Here is a 21,617-nt window from a genome sequence, read left to right as displayed (position 1 = left end):
AGTGGGGTTGCCCAATACCAATCTTAAATGCAATCCAAGACTTATATTCTGAAACTACAATACAGATATGATTGGATAGATTGGGCACCTTGACGAAGCCAATAGAAACAAACAAGGGGTTAAAACAAGGCTGTCCTTTGGCAGCAGACTTGTTTAACTTGTTCATCTTGGACATCGACCAGGCATTCGATAATATTAGATGCTGCCCCCGCCCCAACATCGGGGGAACCACAATAGGCTGTCTACTCTACGCAGATGACATGGTCCTACTGTACCAAACACCAGTAGGACTACAACGACAACTGGATGCGCTGCAATCCTATGTACAAGAAAACGGCCTAAGAATGAACCTGCTCAAATCAAGAGTCATGGCGTTTGGTGCCCTAACAAGGAGATCAAGGAAAAAACGAACACCTGGCACATCAATGGGGAAAAGATACTACAAGTAACAGCTTTTACTTACCTAGGAGTATGTCTAAACACCAGCAAAATTGATAAACCGAGACTTGACTGGTTGACAGCGAAGGCAAAAAACCTGGCCAGCCAAGGAAGAATCCTGAAAAAACAATTCTGTGGGTTCTCTTTAAAACCTCTTGTGAATTCTATCAGCTAAAATTCATCCCCATCTTAACAAATGGGCCACCGAAACAGTTTTCTCATTTCGTTCTGACAATTGGGCACTAATTGAAGGAATGTTCTGGAAAAGAGTCATGAAAGTCCCTCTTGGCACACCAATCCAGGCCTATCAATGTATGCCCTCACTGCATGCATACGTGATGGCTGCCTTGGATCTATAAGAACCATTGGTATGATGAAGTGCGAGGTCTGAGTATCCTTCTTCAAGCTCGGCAAGCGGACCTCTACGCTTGTTGGGTGTGGTCGTTTCCTGAATCAGACTCTGTTTGATTTTTATCAGCAACTCCAACTACTTTTTTATATGTTTTTATAGGGCAATCCCGTAGTAAATGTCCTGAGGCCCCACAGTACAGACACAGTTGCATCTGCCATCTTCTTTCTCTTTCCTTTTGAGTTAAGGGCCCCTTGACCCACCCGATCTGCATCGGTTCTGATACATCTGTTCCTTTGAGGGTAACATTGGGTTTTACCAATACCCGATTCTCGAACTTAGCTTGATCAGCTTTTCTATTCTGAAGTCGGTGGTCTAACTGGACCACTAAGTCTATATATTCTGCACAATCCTGAGGTGGGTTCACAACTTGGGCCAAAACGTCTTTGAGTTCCCCCCCAAAGTCCACGATGAAATAATGTAGTTCGTTTTACCTCTGGCCATCCGGTTTCCACCACTAACCTATTGAAAGTGGCGATATAGGTTAGTAGATCCTGGTTACCTTGTAGTAATGATAAAAGTTCGTTATCCAGGGCCTGTGCCTGTGAATGTCTGGCAAATAATCTTTCCATGCTCAATTGAAAACCTTGAAAATCCCTAAGAAGAGGGTCATCCTGGTTAACTAATGGAATTGACCAATCTGCTGCGCTGCCACTAAGATATGATAGTACAAAGGCTACTTTGGTTTGGTCGTTCGGAAAAGCTCCAGGTCTGCATAAAAAGTGCAAGCGGCATTGGTTCATAAACACGGCAAACTTTTTTGGGTATCCCAGCAAAACGTTTGGGTGGAGCTAAAGGAATGCTCCCTGGTAGAACCACTTGCACAGGATTACTCGATGAAACAGGAGTTCGATTCCCCCCAAGTCCAGGTAATGGTGTTTGCCCAGCTTGGTTTTGCAGTAATTGTCTAGCAAGATCATCAGTGCGCTCCTTTGACACAATCAGTTCTCTCCTGAGGGCATTAGTCTCTTGGCACGCGGAGTGCACTTCTGCCCTAAGTTCCCCTAACAATAGGGCTAGTTGGTTGATTTCTGAGGTTTCCATAACGCCCGGGTGGGGATTTGTAGATAGGCTTTGCGTTCTGTTACGCTCACCTGGCTCCCACAGGGGCGTCAGTCGGACCCGGACAGCTGCGGTCTCCACCCACGTGATGCGTAGTGCAGCGATGACTGTCTGGATCTGCCCTCCTAATCTTGCCTGCTTAACCCATAGAAATATTCTCCTGCAAGTGGAGAGATGGATTTAGCCACTTGTGGATTCAAGTGATGGCACCCCCACAGTCCTCCACAACTAATCACCTCCGAAATGCCCTCACAGCAATCTCACCTTATATTCTTGAAAAATTAGCTCTCCATCCTGCGTGGATTTGCAGGGGCGCGCCGATTCCAGTTACTTCACTGGTTTGAAGGCTCGGGAGAGTTCCGGAGAGTATTGACTCTGAAGTTCCTGGTGAGGACCAGTAAGTATTAAGTTCATAGAGTTCAATATGTCCGAAGTTCACTCTTGCTCCCCCCTTCCTTTCTTGTCTTGCAGCTGGCTCGTGAAAAGATGCTCTTGTGACAACTGGTGGCGCTCAGGTAAGAGTCTGTATTACCCGGTGCTGTCCGGTAAATGTTGCACGAGGAAAACGTGTTGTTTTGTTTCTCTTTACAGATGCAGCACGTGAAAATATGGAGAGTCACAAAAGGATGCCTCCCGTGGTAAATCAGGTAAGTCTATGGTGGTAAGAATTATATTTGTTGGTTCCCTCGGCTCACCTTGTGGTTTTCTTTTGTCTCCTAGGTGCCGAAGTTCGCCGAAGAAATTATGGAGGCAGCGCCGACCCAAAGGATGCTGTGAAGACTGGTGAGTATGGCGCGGCGCTGCAGCTGGAGGTGCGGCGCGTGCAGAAATGATGTTCTTTACAGGTCCAGAGTTAAGATGGATCCAGAATCAGGTGTGGAATAGAAATAAGTTTGTTTTCTAACCTTGTCCCTTTCTTTCCTCTTTGTTTTAGGAGCTCCGGATTCGAGGCGGGAGTGGCTGAAGACTGGATGCAGGCTGCAGGCACGGTGAGTGTTACGCTGCTGGATGCAGAATAACGCGAAGTGTGTGTTGCTGGTCGGGCATGGTTTAAATAGCCTAAAAAGTAGTCCCAGGTAAGAAGTCCCTAGAACCACACCCGAGTAAAAAATAGTCCCTGTAGAAAAATAGTCCCTTTCAGGCTTCACGTTGGATTGGAGTCATTTGCTGCATGGTCTGCCTGAGGTAAGTAATGACTATGAGTCTGGCGCCTTAGGCGCCAGGACTGATTCCTACTATGAGCCTGGCGCCTAAGGCGCCAGGACTGAACCCAAATAGCCCCTATCCGGGGCTACTGAGGTTTTACTAAATGTCTAGATGCCTGCTCCCGGGGCTGATGGGCTTGGGGATGCCTGGGGGTAGGCATCATAGCACTATGTCAAAGTAATGAGACAGAGGAATCATTAAAACATCTGGTTCTATTCTGCCCAGAAATGGACGAATTAAGAATGCAATTGATTGCCGGAATCACAAAAACATACGTGAGTCGAACAGCAGAAGAATGGCGGGTGGAGCTGCTGAGAGGATAAAAAGTTCGACTCACGTTAGCTCTGGTGAAACTTCTGTTGGCAATTTTTAAGAACATTAATAATCTAAAAACAAACAAGTAATAACCACAAAATGAATGAGATCTTGATTGATAAAGATGTCATTTTTATGTTCTTTTTTTTAACTACTTGTCAACAGTGTAAAAAAACTTAATTGTAATACCAAAGGCAAAAGGTTTTCTAATGTTGAAACCAAATAAAGCCTTTAAAAAAAAAAATTGTTCTGTATGGCATTACAGCAAACTTTGTAAGTGTTGTGGTAGTCCATATTGGCCATAGTGGGAGCATCCTTTAAACTAGACCTTTTTGTGTGATAGGTCAGTTGCTGCTGGTTTTTTGTAAGTCGAGATCTTAGTCTAGTGTTTGTGGGATATTTTGACCCATTCCGATATGCCCCACTGCATCACTTTACAAATGGGGAAAGAAACAGCCAAAAATGGATACGCTAACCCCTGTGAACGCAAAAATCTGCAAAACTGCGTGTGGGTCACAACAACAAAAGTCTGCACACCCCTGCCACACACAGTCAAAGTGGGGGTGAAAACAGAATTCTCACTGCAGGAGCATGCCAGTGGGTGCTGTTACATTTAACATGAAGCAAGGGCGCAGAATTGGGCTAAAAAACGAAGATGCATTTTAAAATGCAGCTTTGCAACCTTCAACCTGCAGCTGTTTTGCTGCTAGATCCATTCATTTTCCATTGAATCCTTGAGAGTAAAAGGGTTACAGATCATCCAGGTGGCTCAGAGGAGCCGGGCCTCATTGACTGACAGCAGCTAAGAAATGTATTTCATGAAAAAGGCAGCCCAGCAATATTTGGTTTCTGTTCCACAGGAAAACCTTGGCTAAAAATGGTAACATGTAACAATTTCAGCTGAGCAGAGAGAACTCTTAGCAAATGCCGGATACATACATCCAGACTGCAGACAAATCCAAGCACTCAAGGACAGAAATAATTCTGAATTAAATGTGTGTGTGCTGCATAAGAAAATTGGATTTAAAAGGACTCAGTTTAAGGTGCTTTTTCCATGAAGAAAGTGCAAAATCGACTGTTTAAAAGCATGTTTTGGTTTAAAGGTTTAACTCTTGAAGAAAAGTCAAAGGATTGCTAATGTCAAAATACACTGATAACTGTGTGCATTTTACATGTGTTAATGAAAGATGTAGGTAACTCAAAGTCAAAACCCAGTCTTGAGTTAATTAAATATTTAATTCTGAGCTGACAGCCTCAGCTGGGGAAAGGGTGACACCTCAGTACTGGCAGAAAGGACTAATTGCTGCTGGGAGGTTTTTGCATACTCATGACAAAGACCCCATCAGACTTTTGTCTGGGACTCAGCTAAAGACAATGGCAAGCTGGAACATTCATCCCTACAGGGGAGGGGCAGGCAACTTCCCAAAGCTGTTGCCAGTTGAAAGACAAGTACAAAAAAAACTGCTAAGGATTTTTGGTGGTTAAATGCCTATTTGTAATTAAGTTTTAAAAACCTTTAACTTTGCCACATGAAGGAGGATAAATCTAAAAATTGGTGGTTGTAAATCTAATGTTATGCTCTTTCTTTGAAGACGTGATTGAACCCTGTACTACCTAAGGAACAAAAAGTTATACAGAAACAATAATTGCGCTAAGACTATTGATGCTGCAAATCAAATATTGTCTACCCGTGTTCTAGGGGTGATTGCACAGATATGTACCGAATTAGGAATTGTTAGGGCAAATCGTTGTGATTAAACGTGGGAATTGGATGTAAAGATAACCCACAAAATATGTAATGTATGTTTCCGATTTTATTAGAGGGCATAGTTATAGAAATTTGTATTTGTGGGAAAGTTAAATTGTGGTCCAAATAACTGTGGGTGTTTTCAAAGTCACATCATAAAATATGACAGCTCTTTCTGGCTTCCAACCAGAAAAAGGCTGGTGCCTTTGGCCTATCAGAGCCTTGGGGGTGTGGGGTGTAAGTCTGCCCCTACCATAAACTGAGTGATGTCACTTGGCATGATAAATAAGGGAACCGCACCACACACAGACACACACTGATTCCTGACTACATCCTGATTTCCGCATGATGCTCTCGTCCTGACATCTTCATCCAGTTCCGGAACTTTTTATCTTGTCCTGATTCCAGACTACTTTGCCAAACCTAGGCCTTAGCATTTGTTGAACTCTTTTCAGCTAGGCCCAAATCCTGAACCATCCCAAACTTAAGGGAAATCATTCTATTCCAGTTTGGCTTGCTACCATTCATGCTTGCCTGCTGAAACTCACCATCCCGCTAATCTACAGTGTCCAGTGACCAGAAGGGCCAATCCAATCCAATCTGAGGTGCAGTCCAATTGACCAGAACCACCTAGCTGACCATCCCGCCAGAAGTGCCCTGCTGCCTATAGACCCGATCCGTGATGACCAGAACCTGACAGCCCAATATTAATTTACAGTGGACTGTAAGTATAAATAGGAATCATAGTAACCCATAGTTTATTTGCCTTGTCCCATCCCAATCTATAACCCATACTCTCTTTAACTTAAGAACTTGTAATAGTGTCACACCAGTCTTGAAACCTTGCTTTGATTTCTTGTGCTAGTAATCATTTTTTTAAAACACCTTTGTCTTGTGAAATCCCAAAACCTTAAAATCATCACACAGGTAATCCGACTGAGTCCTCCAAGGTGGACACTGAGGTGCTGGGGTTCGTTTCCGTGGACCACTCTGGAGCTTACTGTGTTTCAAACTGGTAACCAGCCTGAATACCCTAGTTTAGAGCATAATTGTCATTATAAAAACTGATTTCTGTTTTCATTTTCGCTGTTTTATTTTCAAAAACACCTCTTATTCAAACTTGCATAACTTCTTCAATTTTATAGCTAGAAACTTAAACCTAAAACCTGTAGCTACATCTACAACTAAAAACCGAATTGGGAAACAGTATATTTGACCCGTTTTTATAAAAAAACACATAGTGAAATTTAGGTGGGAATTCGCAATTTTGCAAAGGTTTTACACGTGTATTCTCCTATTCAAAGTATTTTCGAACTCCCATTTAAAGTGTGTATTGTTGCTCATATTGTAAGTGATGTTTGTTAGAACCTGTTCAGGATTGCTCCCATAGGAATTTATATCAATTTAAGGATTTTTGCACACTTTTCATTGTTTCACAAAGCCATTTTCAACTGTCATTTTAAAAGTGTAAAAGTTCCAAAAACGTTTTCTCTATTGTTTGGGGAGGGAAGGTTGCATTCACACTCTAGATACTGTTATTTTATTCCTGAATACCTGCTGTTTACTGACATCTGTGTAGAACTGCTCATTTGTGAATTAAGAACTTTGCAGGGGGATATCTTAACCTAAGCGCTATCTTTTCACAAGCCAAAAGTCTTCTTTTCTCAGTGTTTTACATTCTGTGACGCTAAAAAGTGAATTCAATTGCCTTATTGCTTTCTGATCGTATTGTCACCACATTGGTGATTTCTGCCCCATATATTAATTTGTGTTTGATTTGAATTTAAATACATAAATACATATTTACCTTTACAAACCAGCCTGATTCCTGGTCCACTGTGACCTGGGGGAGGGGGGTATTTTGAGAAGGGTGCGATATGAGTGGTATATCAATCAGAATATTGAACCTATAGACACAATAAATAAGTATTTCATGTGCCCACTACATGCTAAGCGAGACCCGGGTTTATTGCCTGATTGAAATCCTAATGATGAGCGGACAAGATTGATTAGGTGTGGGCCAGTTGGTATATTGCAAGGTCCATTGGTCGGGTGTGAGTAGGCAATTGGTATTCAATATGGTTCCTTGTTTTATCTTGGCTGTAGTATTGGCATACTGTAAAGCAGGGAGGAATTTTGTAGGGAGTATGGAGTGTGCTTGTGGTAGTGAGGTAGACATAGTTAGGGTTAAATGGTAAATGTTGGACATGTAGTGGTAGGGGGAGGTACTAACATGGGGCTTGATGCTTAAGATCGCCATCTCCTGGTGTAGTGTACCCGTCTGTAGTCAGGTTTAGGGAATATAATTACCTGGTCAGTAGCTGGCGTGATGGTGGCAGGTGTTTAAAAAAGTGGCGCAGCAGTAGCAATACAGGTTCAATGGCTAGCTTTGCTATCAGTGTAGCTAGCGTTAGAGGCAATTTTTACAAAGTATTTAGGAAACTATGGGTACCCAGGCCTGGCTGTAATCAGGCAGAAATATAGATACTCAGGTAAGCATAGCGGAACATAATATCACAACTAGCATTGTATGAGATACTAGGCAATGGCAAAGGTTTATTAGCAATGATGACACAATGGTAAGTGGTGCTAAGGTAATGGTAAACAGGCAGTAATACATGTGCTAAGAAAATATAGCTGACCATGCTATCACTAGCGCCAGTGCTAGGGTTACAGGTAGTGCTTGTGCAATGGCACGTTACTGGCAATACTGATGCAAAACTAGTAGCACACTGGTAACATGGTGCGGCGATGATTAAGCAGCAAATAGGCTGAGCAACTATCTGAACTCAGGTAGTCCAGTTAAAGGCTTAGGGCACAATGACATAAAGGTTGACTAATAGTCGGCGGGACAAGGGATAAGTTACTGATTGTAGTATGGACAAGATAAAACAGGGTAGAACCTATGGGCGAATATTAGGGCAGTGTTTAACAGTTACATTAAGTTAGTCTCATATTGAACTCACTGTGGCTCTGTGGATGAACTAGCAAATGTTTGAATGTTGCACGTGTGTCAAAAATTGGGTGAATGGGTTTGATGGCTCAGTGGCATCCGTAGGGGCCTGTAGTGTACAAAGAAGTACTTGAGGCAAGCGTGTCGTCTCAAGAAATAATCGTAACATCACTTCTGCACTTGCAGCAAAGACAGGCACAGACAGGGGCCTTCAATGCAGGGTTTTAACTGCAGGGGCCGGCTAATACCTACCAGCGTTACGATTGGCTCTAAATAGAGCTTAGTTTCTGCTCACTAGGCAACAAGATCAACAGGGAGACAAGGTGTGCAGCCCGGCGAGCTGCAAACAATGCAGCCATTTTGAAGAGGGTACTGGTATAGGAGAGTCGACCTACTTGTCGTCGGTTAACGTGGAAAGTAGCAGATGTTTCAAAGGGCTTTGTTGCAAGATGCCGTATCGGGCATGGATTGTGCAGATAATAAGAATCTGAATGGTATGAGTTACAATGCACACATGTCCACGATACACGTGTTTCTATACAGGAATATAAACACACACGCCCCCCCCCCTTTCACCTTTGAGATCACAAGAGACATTCACTGATATGTCCATGATAATGGATATGAATGCCAATCCTATTTTCATTTGTGGGAGCAAGCAGAGGTGGGTGGTCTTGCACCTTTGCCAACTGGCAGCTGCAAAGGATGGGAGAGCATTCAGTGTTAATCAGGCTCAGAAGGACCAAGCACGTGTCTCAGGCACAGCTACTAACAACATAGTAAAGACAACAGCATCTAATCTATCAAGACATCCTCAAGAAGGGCTGCTCCTAGAGAAAGCAGGGCTTTGGGCTTCATCAGGGTGACTTCAATGGGAACAATGGACTCAATTCATGCTGGGGATCTTATAGAATGGGTGCTCATGTGCTCGGCTAAGAATATGGCAATAATCATAACTCAAGTGTTAGAATGCCTAGTGTGATCCACAGCACAGACATCATTTTGATAGAGAAGAGCTTATATCGCAGCAGCTAGAACATGGGAGGAAGGGGTAGAATTGAATGCATTTGAGCTCAAGATGTTGATGGAAATGATTATGGCACAGCAGATTGTACACACAAGGATGCTGCTCCTTAAAAGGCACAGTCTGGCAATATTGGAGTAAGTGAGGGACTTGATGACAGATACTTTATGTTGTTGTGTTTGGAGCCTATGGTGAGAATCCTCTTTCAATGATTCTTATTGTCAGTGATATTCATGAAATTGCAACAACCTATGCCACAAGGTGGTTTAGTGCATGTGATTTTAATTCTTTGCATGGTTGTTGGAAGGGGGGATTTTTGTCAGTGTTGATCATGTGCCTAAGGTTTTCGGTAAGACCCTTACTTAAGATATATCTCTGTAAACATTTCCGATAAGTGAGCTCAGGTAATATTTTCTGGTGGTGAAATGTCCTTCTCATGAATGCCTGCCTCAGTCTTTGAATAGAAACATCAATTGATTCTTTATTTGTCTCAATGTTGTGCACCCTACTTGCATGATCACCACCTCAGAAGTGTCCATCAAGGCAGGGTATAATTTGGTGAGTGAGTGTTGTGGGGTGATCCCTTTGCTGTAAAGGCATACTGCCTTTGAAGTGAGCTCTTTGTCTGAGTTTCTAGTTTGCATTGTTATTGCAAATGCCCCTTTTAGTTAAGCTAAAACTAAGGGTTTGGAGTAAGCTAGGAGCGAGATGACATGTGCGGAAGGACAGGCAGCTTGTGGTAGTTGTTTGGTTATTTAACCACTCATTGATTGTCATTGCCAATCCCCATCACCCTTCCAACCCACAACATACCCCTTTGCAACCAAACACATCCTCCTGGTATTCTTTGATCTATCCCTTTCAAGCAGTAACATCAATCTTTGACCTGGCAGTGTTTTTCTTAGCAGTCTGCTGAGAGTTAATGGCTTAATTGCAGCTATAAACTGGTGTAATGAAAATGCATTTTAGGGGCACTGCTATCAAAGGGGGTGCGTAAAAGGACATATACACACACAAATAAATACATGGATAAATATGTGCATGTGTACATACATGAATGGCTCCCCAGCCGCATTCAAGGCATTTGAATTCTACTTATTATTTGTACATGTCATTCCACTGTTCTGTTCACCTCTACTGTGCCACTTCTTTGCTGCTGGTAGGGAAGGGTGGGGTGCTGGTGTCTATTACATGGCTGTCGTGCTGTGACCTTTTTGCTCTGTAGACAGGCGAGAGAAAGAATCATGGGCTGTGGTCTTGACACTCACACTTTGTTTCAGTTTTGCTCATGTGAGGGGGTTTGGTGCCTATTGGCAATTTTCACATTCTTAATGTGCAGTAATGAGCATCCACAGCGTAACACCCAATGGGCCTCATTATAAGTTTGCCGGTCCGGTAGTAACGGTGCCGGTAAGCTACCAGCACCATTGCTACCGGACCGGCAAACTATGAGGTGTGCTCGCGGGTGCCTTTCCACCGGCCAGGTCTGACCTGGCGGGCATACCGGCACCAGCGAGCACAGCTCGACAGATGCACCGCCACCATTCATGAATGTTGCCGGTGTATCCGACCTCCCCATTCCCCAGTCCATATGGGGCTCAAATGCGAATGGGGAGTATTGAGTACCAGCACCTGGCAATGGGTAATTACAGGGTCCGCCGGGGACAGAATACCCCGGTAATTGCCCATTGCCGGGTGCAGTAATTTCACGAGTTTGGCACAGCCGTGCCTGTTTTACCGGCCCGGCTACTGCCAAATTCATAGTGAGGCCCACTGTATCCTTTTGACAAGCATTTCTACACTACAACAAGGGCTTTTAGCTCTCATCAGAAAATAACATGTTTTTGGCTTTGAAATATATAAATAGCGTTCCTATTAGTAGTTATGTCTCCCTGCATAATACTGAATATTAGGCTATGGTACAACAAGTAAACACACAACGTGGATCAAAAACATGATGAAGCATAAGAAACACGAATAATTATTGAAAACTGTGCCTGGCTAAATCTCCACGTAACTATGCATGCGTGTATGTGTTTAAAGGAGAGCTTATGTTATGTTATGTGTTTTAACTTTCTATCACTGTAATAATAGCTGATAATATTACCGATTTGACATTAAATTTATATCCACAGAATGATTAAGAGCTGAGTCAGTTCTTCTGGGATACGAATTTGCTAAGCTCATTTTGATGTGCGAGATATCCATTGAACTATTCAACCTGAGGCCATGCACATATATGTACATATAGGACTTTCAGTGAACCAACTTTGTTAAAGGGACGTTATGGCTAATTATGAAATTCAATGAAAAATCGCTGGTAAAGGGTCGTTATGGTTAAGCTGCACTAATAAAAATCTATTAAATTCAATGAAAAAAAACTTTCTTTAAGGGACTTTTGTTATGGTTTCGAGTAAAACCAAAAAAAAAAACAGACATTCGCCAGTTATGGTAAGGGTAGGGCACATGTTATTCATTATAATACATGGCTATACCTGCCATCCCTTTTAATACCTGGCTTATTGTAATGTAAGTCTTCTCCCACTTGCTTATACATATAATCAACTTAAGATGTGTTGCATTTAAACAAAAGGAATCTGCAGCTTCGAATGTGTTGCAGAAAAATATATTAAGTGGTTTAGTCAAAGGCATCTAAAAACGTTTTCATGTTGTGCTTTAATAATAATATGCACATGAGTTCTCTCATTTAACTCCAGCAATGCACTGAATAAACATACTACCATAAACAGTTTCTTATCAGTTAATATCATTTAATGGCTGTAAAGTGTCACAGAAAGCTATTTTAAAAAGAATCTGAACAGCTTGCTGTAGCTTTAATTAAGTGTTTCAGTGGCAGCTGGTATTCTGTTAGGTGCTGACTCAAGCAGCATGCATTGTGACTTCACAACTGCAGCATAATGACTCATTACAGAGTGGTTGTTAAGGCATTTTCTTATTACAGGTCAGTGGTGATGCCATAACAAGCCTGAAATAAGAACATTATTTACAGGATTTTTAAAGGGTATTGCAGGTTGCCTTGCATTATAAATGCAGAGAGAGAGAGTTGTTTTAAATATAAGATATACGTTTTATGTTCGTGCTTGCATATACATGTATATACACAGAAAACATTTTACACAAAATGACTATACAAATACGCAAATGGTTTAAGGATATTGCCATATGTTTTCATTGTTTTTTGTACTTGACGCCCCTAGCAACCTCATTAGACACAGAAAAGACTGCATATATTCAAACTGGAACAAAATAATTCAAGAGCCTGATTCGGTAAATTGCAATGGCACTTACCCTAAATAGTGAAGACATTTGTAAGGACATTCAATTCTTTGTCCAGTTTTTCTGGGACTATTTTGGTTTTTCACGGAATGAAGTTGTTCTAAAGACAACATACTTTATTTTTCACTGATTTGGCCAAACAGTATACTCAGACATTTTGCATTTCAATGTAGACCCCATTCTGTATCTGACAAACAGCACTGAAGACAGACATTCCACCACACACCATTTACAAATAATTTTGAATTTGACCTTGCTCTTAAAAACGTACAGGATGCAGACACAATCAGAATCAGAATCTCCCAAATCCTCAGTTGGTTGCTCCAAGGACATTCCAAAATTGGCTTCATGACTGGATAGGTATAACACTTGCATTGTGAAATTAAACCATTGCACACACATTTTACAATAATTTGCCTGAAACATTGAAACCCGCAATTATCGTGAACATGCACACAATTAATGGTCATGCAAGCAGCTTCGGAAACAAACTCCATCTGGCAAAAGATAGAACTTCTAGTTCTGACACTGCTTTAGCCATTCTGAAAAAATAAAACACACTGTCGACACATCCTCCCACAAACCTGAGAACTGGAATGACAATGTTCAAAGAATAAAAGGTGAACACCTTTAATTCAGCACTCACCAGAAACATTCACCTCACACATTACCTAGATTACTTATTTTGTGTTCCCGATACATATTTTGTCCTGTCCACTAAAAATACTAGTGTTGGTCTCTTGTATGCACATCAATCCACTACAATAAATACCTGTGCCTGTCCTTTGATCCTATCTTTTCTGCTGGCTGGAAAAGCATATAGCTGACTCATGGAAGGACCTCCCTCGGTTATACACATGCCATTTCCATATCTTGATTATGCATAGTTCTGTTTTTCGAAAATGTATGTGTCGGTCCCATTCCCAATGTATATTAATTTTGATTTAATTTAAATGTATTTGTATTAGTTCATACGAACTTGTAAAACAATTGTGTGAACATACATACATACATTAAATCACATCACATATCCTAAAATACTGATAATATCTCCATATTTCATCATAAAGATGTAAGCTTAAAATATCAGGTAAAAATTCATAAATCATAACACTTAACACATTAATACTGAAAAAGCCCTTAATTGATTGGTTTATTTTTCAATAATAGATTGACATGCCGCCATACATTATGAAGTGCAATGTGCATGGTGACCAGTTCTGTATTAATGCAGTAGACCTGGAATTCTTTGGATTTAATCAAGTCATAGTGACTGACAAACTAGCCCAGCAGACATATATAAACTTTTCCAATCCGACGATATTTCGTAAAGACGTGTCTGGCCGTTTCCAGTTTGTCCTGATTTTTACACAAGCGGCAGAATCGCTGGTTACTGGGTATTTTTAGGTAGGACTGCGAGACTTGTCCTTGGCCTCAAGCCCTGGGATCGTATCTCTCCAGCTCTGAAATCTCTCGAATTGGCACCCAGTGGATGCAAGGATTAAATTCAAAACCCTCTGCATTGTCCACAAGGCTTTTTGGGGCCTGGGTCCAAAATACCTTCAGCTGTCCCTCCGCAAATACCTCCCCTCTACAGCTCTTCACTCCTCTACCTCTAACTCCCTCAGGGTCAGTAGTTTTTCAAAGAAACGAGCTGTGGGTAGATCTCTGTCTTTGGCTGGGGCCTCCCTCTGGAACAGCCTCCCTGCCACTCTAAAACTTGAGGAGAACCATCTCCGGTTCCGGAAGCACCTCAAGACGTTCCTCTTTGCTTCTGCTTCTATCCACCTCTCCCCTGCTGATCTGTTCTCTCTTGGCACTGTGCAGGTGGCCACTCTCTGTCCTCCGGGCCCAGGTACCCGCTCACCCTGCCACCATCCTGCACTGCCTCCGGGCCACCCCTCGCACTGGAGTCTGTATCTGTACCCATACAGTCCCACCCTTTCTTCCTGCACTTATAGGACCTACCCTGTCTGCTGCCTTAAACCCAGCACTTGTCACTTGCTGGCTGCACTACCACTGTTTGTTGCCTTTATTATTTATTCATATTATTTTTATTTATCTGGTTCTCTTATGCGCCACACTTTCCCCTTCTCCCCCCTTACATGTACTTTTCCCCTTCCCCTTTCCCATGCACTTGCAAGTTCTCAATGTCACTGGGCCTAGTAAGATAGTTGTTTTATTCTCCCCTGTTCCCCTCCTTTGCCTTGTCGTGCTCTGAAACACTGGTGTACGAGTGCGATAGAAAGAAAATATCAATTCAATTCAATTATATATGCCCCCTGCAATGTCCGCAATGGTAGTTTGATGATTCTTAGTCGCAAGACCAAATTGCGGACGGCCTGGCTCGGGACTGTAGCAGATACACCTTTGGTTTAAGGAAAACATGTGTAACTTTGGCAACATACTTATAGCTATTCAAGGAACTTAGATGATCGTAATTGCGTATCAAGCCCCATTGCTCAATTTCTTTTTTCAAAATGAATTTTAGCATCGCGAATCCTGTGCCCTTTTTGAAATCAGGCTGCCAATTTATAAGTGCAAAACAAGCTTTGTTTATGTTGTGAAAGTTTCCTTTCCTTCTGCTACACATCGCTAGTGGACTGCCTTTAGATGTAATGTACAGATCCCTCTTTGCATCATCGCCTGACTACTAAGGGAGACAAGTCCTATCTCGAGGCGTAAAAATTCCATTGGGGTAGAAGGCAGGGGATTCTGCATCTTTGCTCAAAAGTGCCCCTCAAGTATGTCAAGCCATTTCAGATCTTTCATTGCTAGGGCTTCCAATCCGAAAGTATGGCTGGGCAAAAACTCTGTTTGTACAGAAAAATAATGCTTTCGATCGAGTACCCTGCTGTTCTCTTTGCCAATTTACTGATAGCCACAGTACGCTTTTCTTTTTTTTCCCTCTTTGATGTTGTGATAGCCCCCTGGTTGTCAAAATCTTAACCCAGATAGGGATAGTGGTCCACATAATCAATGGGTCCCAATTGCGCCACTAAAGTTGTACGAATTCATTTTTGACTGGACAACACCATTCCCTTTGTCTTTGTCATATTAAGTGACTGGTCGCTTTACACTGCATATCTTACCAGTTTGTCAAACTTGGCTTTAACCCCACTGATTGCACGATCCATTATTACAAGATCGTCGGCATATAGCATGCCTACCAGTGGAGTATCACCAAGTTTAAAGAGACAGCCCACGGTATTCAACAGGCGGACCAAGAGGTCATTCAGGTACAAGTTAAACAGAAGTGGTGCCAGCACACAGCCTTGTTTCACCCCCCTACTGTTTCCCATTTCTACCAAAAGCAAGCCCATTCGATCCAGCCTCACCTGTATGCTTGTGTTAGTATGCAGTAATACACTAATTGACAATAGCCAAGCTGGACAACCCAAGTCCCGTAACATCTGCCAAAGGTTTGCTCTATTACCGGAGTCAAAAGCAGCTGAGAAATATACAAAAATCAGGTACAGCCCAGGGTTCACACGCGTGCTAGCCTCCTGAATCAATTCATCCAGCAACCTGATGTTGTGGGTTGTGGCCAACCTTGGCCTGAAACCAGTCTGCAATGAATGCAATACATTTAAGGTGGAGAATTTTCCAAGGCTGCCAGCACAAAGGAGCCAAATAATTTGCTGGTTACATCAAGTAGTGACAGGAGTTTGTAATTTTCGGGGAGTGAAACTTGCTGCATGTTCAGATAATGTAATGACCTTTGAAATGCCTGATAGATGAGTAAATGACTGTGATGAAGAACGTTTCTGAAAGATATAGTGATTTGTCTAGAATGCAGTTGATGGAAATGTATACACAGGCAGCAATATTGCTTGCTGCCTAGATACTGGGATTTCCGTAACACGCAGATTTGATAAAAAAGTACTTTTAAAATTGGGGCACACTTTTGCATGCCTTTTTTTAATACCACATTGGAAAGCCCATTAGGTCCCGGGGCCCGAGAACATTTCAACCCACGAATGGCTATATATATTTCTTCCAACCCAATTGATAGCTGCCACGGGTCATTCCTGCCCTTGAGTGCCTTAGTCTTAGCACCTATGTATTCTTTCCACTTGGCCTCGCTAATAGGGTTCATGATGTTCTCCTGGCAATCCCCCCTGGCCATTGAGAACATTTGCCAGATTGCACGGGTAGAATTACTTGGTAGTCCCACAATCATATGTTGCCACCTTGTGTTTGGCAGAGTATCTCCATCTCTCAAGCCCATAATCTGATTTGATTTTTTTGTAAGTCTCAGCTTCAGGGCCTTCAGCCATTTTTCGGCGCATTTCCTGTTTGGAATCCCTTATTGCTTTATCAAAAGGGTTTTGGTTTTGTTTGGTCATAATAGCCAGATACCCAGATACCACTTTCCAGGCATTGGAGGCAAATAATTTTAAGCACTCTTCAAATTCGTGTGCATTTGCTACGGTCAATTCACTAAGTCCAAATATATCAAGGAACCTGCTAAATAGCATGCCTTATCTACATCAGACCATTTGATCCGGTTACCAGCATGATTAACTTACACCTGCAGTTCTTATCTCTTTCTCTGGCATTCTGATAATCAACTCTACGATTTAATAGTCACTATATTCTGTGTCCGTTACCTTCATTGATTCTACTCTTTCATCACTGCTGTTGCTGCTGAAGAAGTAGTCGATGGTCACCGCCTTTTTACCTACCCTCCATGTACTCTGGTCTGGGATGTCTCCCCCTGTTGTACCATTTAGCATTATCATCTCGCATTCCTTCATAAAATTCACCCATTGCTTTCCCTTTTTATTTCCCTTTTCGAGCATCATTGCACTTTCGGCTTCGGCAAAGCAGTAGTTTGCACATTTGTCCGTGTCAACACATCCTGCGCTAGTATCCACTCCGAGGAAGATGGCATCATGACCCATTACCGTGGTCCAGTCTGCTCATATTACATCAATATTATTATGGGTCTCTTCCAGGCTGGAACTACCCAGAGGGTTTTACATGTTCAGGATTAGAATGTCCTTGGACCTTGTCCCCCTGTTCTGTGTTACCTCAACCGCCAAAACGGTACAGCAGTTGGAAGGCAGTTGACTGCCAATTTTTGCTTTATTGCAACACTCAAACCCCCAAATGGGCCTTTTCCTGCTAACTCCTGATGCACAATGTACCTATCAAAGACAATTGGGGAAGTTTATCATATCTCTTGAAGGAGAAATATATTGAAATCGAGCAACAGGGGCAATGACCCCTCATTGGTCAGAAAGTGCTTGTGCCCCCTCCTGTTCCAGCTTGCAATCTTCCAGGTTTGCTTTACAAGGAACATTCAGATCCATTCCCATCCCTGTGCGTCCTCAGCCAATGATTCAGTAACATGACCAATCCCCTGACTTCCATTACTTGCTCCCCCTCTTAACTTCTGTTTATTAAGAATATATATTTCATAATCTGTCTCATGAGCCCGACCTACCTGTAACCATTGGTCACCCTATTTTCTACTGTCTCATATTTTTTCCTTGTATGTAACACCCAAGTTTTTTTCCAGCGCCCAGTTACCTCAGGGTTCGGTGCGCGATATAAATAATAAATAAATAAAAAATACAAATAAATAAAAAAATAATGGAAAATACTATATACAAGGTTTTTTCTGTCCTGAAAAGCAAAGTTCAGTGAACCTTATATTCCTATCTCCCTGTTTCTGTGTGTGATACTTCAGTGAGTTAAGTCTTTGCAATAGAGATCGATGGTATTCGACCTGCATTATTAGGTTCGAATCCTGGCAGGGAAACTCACCCTTTCATCTTGACGATGATGAAACTATGAACTTGGTGCACCCCATTATTACAGCGTTTAGTAGTGGAATAAAAGTGGCAGGTTGTGGGGAAGTAAAATGTAACCTTAGCTCGGAAAGATTCATGCGGTTTCTTTTGTCTGGGATGGATCATGGAAATTATTCCAATTCCAATTAAAACGTTAACGTTTCTTGTTCATGGCAAAATGATGTATCCTGCAAGCTCCAGAAAAAGGAAAAAAAAACAGAATCAAACTGTACCGATCTGTAAACAAATCACACTGTAAAAGATCTCCATATGGGGTTGCCCAACTGACAAGTTACAACAGCAGTAGGGCGCAAGCTCTCCTCCAATTTTCAAGAATTGCCATGACATGTATATTCTTTGAACCTTATTATTTTGTAGTTAGCAGACAGACAGTCTCTAGTTTGTGGGTGTGGCTTGTGGTCAAAACGTAGTACTCTTGCGACTATGAAATGGCATTAATGACAGGAATGTTCACATAAATACCAAGGACAATGGAGCGGATCTACCTGAAAAAAAACGGAACAAAATAACCAGGTGGAAAAGACTGCATTTTTTGGGGTCGAATTACAAAAAATGAGCTTGGCTTTTTGTCCATTTTTAATAATGTGGGTGGAGACCCCCGTGCCCCTACTTCACCCTACCTTAAGTTATACCCTTAAACCACGTCCATCTATTTTTTAAAGAAATGTGTGAAAATCTCTCCAGAAAAATGGACCGAAAAAACGTGGTCTTTTCCACCTCGTTATTTTCTCATTTGGTCTTTTGGGGTAATACCCAATGGAGCATCTTCACCGCTGCCATGCGTTGGGCTGCATGGGAGAATATTCAAGCACTGCAACAAACACTGCTGCAGAAATAAATCGGCACACCATGCTGCACTGTACAAGGCTGGGCTGCAGTGTAGAATGTGTAGCACGGCCACACACACAGCTGCATGGGATGCAAACACTGTCAAGTACAGGACTGCAAGGGGTGATCTGGAAACGCTGTAGTGAAATGGGCTGGAGATCCGCGGAGTGCTCCCTCTCTCCATCGTTGCACCCCTATTTCAGTACTCGTTCTTCCTCTCTCACATCCCCTCTATCTTACCACCCTGCTATCAGCCACTCATGCTCAACCTTGCTGGCATCCTCCCTAACGCTCACAGTGTCCCTCATCCACCCATCCCTATATCCCGCTCACCTTTGCTCTCTTTTACTGTTTACTGATGCTCTTGAATACAAATTTCAATCAACAATAGAAAAATGCCCAAACTATTGGCTTTGCCTGTGCTTCTTTCCAGATTTCTTGCTTTCTAGTTTGTTAAGGTTACACATATGTGCAGTACAGAAATTACATTGTTGTGCCCTTGCTGTTGAAATATCATCAGCTTTCAACTTGGTGTGGGCATTTTTGCTAATTGTGTGTAATGTATTTTCTGCTGTGGGGTTCACAGAAGTAAATATGTTATGGTCATGACTTAGATGTTTGTATTTTCCTCCATTTTAGTACAGTGTTCTAATACGATAATTTGTTTTTTGATAGATTGAAGTTTACAACTAGGGTAGGGGTGTGTTAATTCTATTGAGGTGTTACATATCTGGACCACAATCCCTTTTTTATGGTAACTACTACCGAATGGGTTCCCACCTTTTGCTTGCCCTGTATTTGCATATACATTTGTCTAATTACCACTTAGGCAGTCCCTAATCCACTTTGAGCCTGATCTTGTCCCTGTTGAACTGATGCAACAATCTAGCTATTAGAGGCATCTTCGGAAAATCAACATTATTATTACAGCTAAAAGGTTATGTCATATTTGAAAGCCTTTAAATTACTATTCTCAAATATGAAGCTTGAATAATTACTATGACGAAAGACCAAACAAATATCGAGGCTTAGTACCACAAAATGAAATATGTCAATCACGGGTCAAAAGATACAAGTATATTAATTTCTGTACAGTTTCAAAGAAAAATCAGATAGCTATCTGGCTCACAACACCTCGCAGTGTGTACCAGCAAACACTGTGAGGGGAGAGAGAGCTGGACATCCCAATACATGCTATTTTATACACCAGCCATTGTCCAGCCCTTCTCCAAACTAATAAGTTACATACAAGGGTTCATGCCCCGTTCATATGACAAATATGACAATATTGTTTAACACATTGAACATATTTGCTTGTCCATGATGATTCAATTGTGATGTTGGTTCTCCAGCTCAAAGGTAAGTCCAGTTTCAAGAACGAACACAATACGCCTTAGCCAAAGCACACAGTTTTAGTTGTCTCACATTATGTTCCACTGTTTGAATGACGATGGGGCTGTGGGTGCAGACAACACTTAGGTTGCAGTTCATTCTAGTCACAAGGTTTCTTTGCACAAAACAAACATTCTGCTCTCTCAAAGTTCACTTTGCACAGCGGCAGCTGAAAACACAGTTCACCATTTTAGGACACAAAGCAATAGTCAGAATCAAAATGGCGGATGGTTCTAAAATGGCAGCAAAGTCAATTCTAATCGGAGCATTTTAAATGCGGTTTCCTGTACAATGCGAATGAGCTTAGGCCAATGTTCATAACCAGACGGTATATGCGAATATGGTTTAACAATGAAAGACACATTAATAGAATTATTTTATGTATTAATTCAATTGGTGTTCACAAATTTCTGTCATGATCTAATCTATCAGTCTCCAAACCAGTTAATGGTCCTTTTAAGCCTGCCATGATGTTTACATGAAAATATATACATTCTTCCTTGCTCTTGCAATCCGAACCATCTGAATTCTGAGATGTGCATCAGTAATCTGTTAACTAAGTCTCCATACTGAAATGAGGCTGAAATGCATTGCTTGTCTTCATGATGAAACAAAACAAAACTCTCAAATAGATCATTTAATCTAACCATTTATTTAATTAATATTTCAGGGAAATGAATGCATTTTCAGTGCAAAAATATTTACAAAACCTTTTAACATTGATTTATAGAGTGGAGGAACAGTGACCTTAACAATGGGGGAAAGATGTGGATATACAACCCGATGATGCAGGGGAGGTAGAAACATGAACCAGAGGTGAGGACATTAGAACATAATAGGCTGGGAGGATAGCTCAGGGGCAATGCGTTTGTCTTGGAAGCAGGACAATGCATAGCAACATAGGTTTGAATCCCGTTCTCAGTCCCTAGTATTAAGCTTGTTATAAAAGAACAATTATAATTATATAGGAAAGAGATAGTTGAGGAAGTGCTAAGTTTTTGGATGAAATGGTGATGGATGAGTACTGTACAGTTGTCATAAAGGGGGCGATGAGAACATGGAGATGTGGTGGTGTAGAATGCTGTGCAAGTGTTTCTTCAGAAGGAAGTAGAGCTAGGAGGTTG

The sequence above is a fragment of the Ambystoma mexicanum genome, chromosome 2q (assembly GCF_040938575.1).
Source record: "Ambystoma mexicanum isolate Mex_15411 chromosome 2q, UKY_AmexF1_1, whole genome shotgun sequence".
NCBI lineage: Eukaryota > Metazoa > Chordata > Amphibia > Caudata > Ambystomatidae > Ambystoma > Ambystoma mexicanum.
Note: the sequence above shows the minus strand (reverse complement) of the source record.